Below are 3915 nucleotides of genomic sequence, written 5' to 3' on the forward strand. Positions count from 1 at the left end.
TTGTATAAGACACTAGTTCAGCCTCAGCTGGAGTATTGCATCCAGTTCTGGGCACCACACTTGAGGAAAGACGTGAGGGCATTGGAGAGAGTACAGAAAAGATTCACAAGAATGATTCCAGGGATGATGAATTTCAGTAATGAAGATAGATTGGAGAAGTTAGGACTGTTTTCCTCGGAGAAGAGAAGGCTGAGAGGTGATTTGATCGAGGTATTCAAAATCATGAGGGGTCTGGATAGAGTAGATAGAGAGAAACTGTTCCTACTCGTGAAAGGATCGAGAATGAGAGGGCACAGATTTAAAGTATTTGGTAAGAGAAGCAAAAGCGACATGAGGAAAAACTTTTTCATGCAGAGAGTGGTTAAGGTCTGGAATGTGCTGCCTGAGAACGTGGTGGAGGCAGGTTCAATTGAAGCATTCAGAAGGGAATTAGACAGTTATATGAAAAGGAAGAATGTGCAGGATTCTGGTGAGAAGGCAGGGGAATGGAACTGAGGGAATTGCTGTTTTAGAGAGCCAGTGTAGACACGATGGGCCGAATGGCCTCATTCTGCACTGTGAGGATTCTAAAATTTTGTTGCCTTTCCATACAGAAGTTGTAATTTATATTCATGAAGAGTAGCTTTTAGCGTTTGACATCAGTTCCTCGGTAGTATAGTGGTCAGTATCCCCGCCTGTCACGCGGGAGACCGGGGTTCAATTCCCCGCCGGGGAGGTAAATACCTTATTTTACACATCCTACAAAATACATCATTTAACAAACACTCACAACCTTCTCCATTTTCTCTGTATTTCTCTTCTTGCCTTTTCCTCTATCGTTTGCATCACCCCTCAGCATTACAACTTCACTTCTCTGCTCACACATCTTACCATTTCAAAATACACTCTCAAAAACGTTCTGCACAGCAAAAATACTCAACAGAAATACTGCAACAACATGGCTAAACACTTCTCTGCGCTCGCTCACTGCCACAATAAGCCCCTTTGCTTCAGTCTCTTTAATTCATGCACAGGCTTTAAAAACAATTAACACCTCAAAACTCTTGCAACCCAACTGCACTTATAAGTTTTTATCTAGATTTTTTGAAGAGACGAATTATCATCATTGTTTTTAAGACATGCATAAAGGATGTACATTCCTATATAACTGTACACATCAGAGGTGTTATTACTGTATGTTGTCTGTAATCCGTTCAATTATTATGGGAGGATAAATGTCTCAAAATTGCAAATGAATTGTGTGTTTTAGACCGTGTCAATGTACAAAGAGCTTTTGCAAAGGAATTGAGTCATCGTAAAATACAAAGTATAGGCACCTTTTCCAATCTAAGCATGCCCTGCTGCATTATTTCCAAAAAACCGCGAGGAGGTAGCACTGTGCAAAACTGTCCTGAAAAATCACGTAATAAATACCGCTCGCAAATTCAAGTGAGCACTGAAAGAGACAAATGCTTAAATTAGAATGAAATGTATTCATTATCCACTTTCTTTTTTAAAAAAATACAAAGCAGAAATGTTTGCACAACACGAAAATACTGCTTGACCTGCTAAACATTATCAGCATTTTGCTACTATTTCCGGAATATTTGCATTTTGATTCATAGCTAGGTTTGTTCAGTTTCTTTGTAAAAGCTCTTTGGGCTTTTAGCAAATTGCACAGTGACCAGGGCTGACACACAATTCATTTGCAATTTTGAGACATTTATCCTCCCATAATAATTGAACGGATTACAGACAACATACAGTAATAACACCTCTGATGTGTACAGTTATATAGGAATGTACATCCTTTATGCATGTCTTAAAAACAATGATGATAATTCGTCCCTTCAAAAAATCTAGATAAAAACTTATAAGTGTAGTTGGGTTGCAAGAGTTTTGAGGTGTTAATTGTTTTTAAAGCCTGTGCATGGATTAAAGAGACTGAAGCAAAGGGGCTTATTGTGGCAGTGAGCAAGCGCAGAGAAGTGTTTAGCCATGTTGTTGCAGTATTTCTGTTGAGTATTTTTGCTGTGCAGAACGTTTTTGAGAGTGTATTTTGAAATGGTAAGATGTGTGAGCAGAGAAGTGAAGTAGTAATGCTGAGGGGTGATGCAAACGATAGAGGAAAAGGCAAGAAGAGAAATGCAGAGAGAGAGAAAGAGAAAATGGAGAAGGTTGTGAGTGTGTTTGTTAAATGATGTATTTTGTAGGATGTGTAAAATAAGTTAGGTACCTCCCCGGCGGGGAATTGAACCCCGGTCTCCCGCGTGACAGGCGGGGATACTGACCACTATACTACCGAGGAATTGCATACTATGGGTTGAGTAAGAGTCTAGATAATCTGCTCTCTGCAAGTTGTTGCATTATACACTCATTGAATGTTAGAATGACTACAGCCTTGGTGCTGGCTCTCTGCAAATAGTTTCGGGTAATTATCCATTTCCCCTTTAAAAGCCACCATTGAACCTGCCTCCACCACACTCTCAGGCAGTGCATTCCAGATCCTAACCACTCACTACGCAAAAAAAGTTTTCCCTCTGGTTCTTTTGCCACTCACCTTAACTCGGTGTCCTCTGGTTCGGATTTTAACCTTTGCAGCTTTGTACTTCTTTGCAAACACCATCCTCCTAAACTGGACAAGTCACAATGAAGAGCAAAGCTGATACTTCTTAAAGTGCCTGTTTTTTTTTGCATTGTATTTATTCAACATTAAACACATCTGCAAACTTGTGACCATCCCGTTAGACTTTAGCAACAGTACTGGTCACCACAAACGAGGAGAGGCAATTTAAATAAAGGGGAAATTTGAGGGGGGGGGGGGGGGGGCGCGCAGGAGCAGAGGGACCCGGGGGTATATGTGCACAAATTATTGAACATTCAGGGCATGTTGAGAAAACGGTTAATAAAGCACAGGGGATCGTGGGCTTTATAAATAGGGCCATAGAGAAAAAAAGCAAGGAAGTTATGATTAACCTGTATAACACACTGGTTTGGCTTCAGCTTGAGTACTATGTGCAGTTCTGGGCCTCACACCTTCGGAAGGAGGTTGAGGCATTGAAAGAAGGTGCAGGAAAGATTCACGAGAATGGTGCCAGGATGAGGAACTTCAGTTATGTGGATAAATTGGAGAAGCTGAGGCTTTTCTCCTTCGAGAAGAGAAGGTTGAGAGGAGATTTGATAGAGGTGTTCAAAATCATGAGGGGTTTGGACAGAGTAGATAGAGAGAAACTGTTCCCATTGGTGGAAGGATCCAGAGGACACTAATTTAAGGTTATTGGCAAACAGTGACATGGGGGAAAACATTTTTACTCAGCGAGTGGTTAGGATCTGGAATGCACTGTCTGAGAGTGTGGTGGAGGCAGATTCAATTGTGGCCTTCATAAAGGAACTGGACAATTACCTGAAGAGAAAAAATGTGCAGGGCTACGGGGAAAAGGCGGGAGAGTGAAACTAGCTGAGTAGCTATTGCAGAGAGCTGGCATGGACACGATGGGCTGAATGGCCCCTTCTGTGCTGTAACCATTCTATGATTCTATGATTACAGGAAGAATGTGATTGCACTAGAGAGGATACAAAGGAGATTTATAACGATGATGCCAGAACTGGAGAATTTTAGCTATGAGGAAAGATTGGATAGGCTGGGATAAAAACAAGAAATGTTGGAAATACTCTGCAGGTCTGGCAGCATCTGTGGAGAGAGAAGCAGAGTTAATGTTTCAGGTCAGTGACCTTTCATCCGAACAGAATAAAATTATGAAGGGCCGAGACAGAGTGGATAGGAAGGACCAAGGAACATAGATTTAAAGTAATTGACAGAAGGATTAGAGGGGAGTTAAAGAGAAATTCTTCCACCGAGAGGGTGGTGGGGGTCTGGAACTCACTTCCTGAAAGGGTGTTAGAGGCACAAACCCTCATTGCATTTAAAAAACACTT

General features: G+C 41.4%; 2 non-coding genes across 2 annotated transcripts; one reads left to right on the forward strand and one right to left on the reverse strand.

Annotated features, from left to right (window-relative positions):
* Positions 1 to 643: 643 nt before the first annotated feature.
* Positions 644 to 715, forward strand: trnad-guc (transfer RNA aspartic acid (anticodon GUC)). Its single transcript has one exon. It is a non-coding gene; the product is annotated as a tRNA-Asp (tRNA).
* Positions 716 to 2215: 1500 nt separating this feature from the next.
* On the reverse strand, positions 2216 to 2287 carry trnad-guc (transfer RNA aspartic acid (anticodon GUC)). Its single transcript has one exon. It is a non-coding gene; the product is annotated as a tRNA-Asp (tRNA).
* Positions 2288 to 3915: the final 1628 nt, after the last annotated feature.

The sequence above is a fragment of the Heterodontus francisci genome, chromosome 6 (assembly GCF_036365525.1).
Source record: "Heterodontus francisci isolate sHetFra1 chromosome 6, sHetFra1.hap1, whole genome shotgun sequence".
Lineage (NCBI taxonomy): Eukaryota > Metazoa > Chordata > Chondrichthyes > Heterodontiformes > Heterodontidae > Heterodontus > Heterodontus francisci.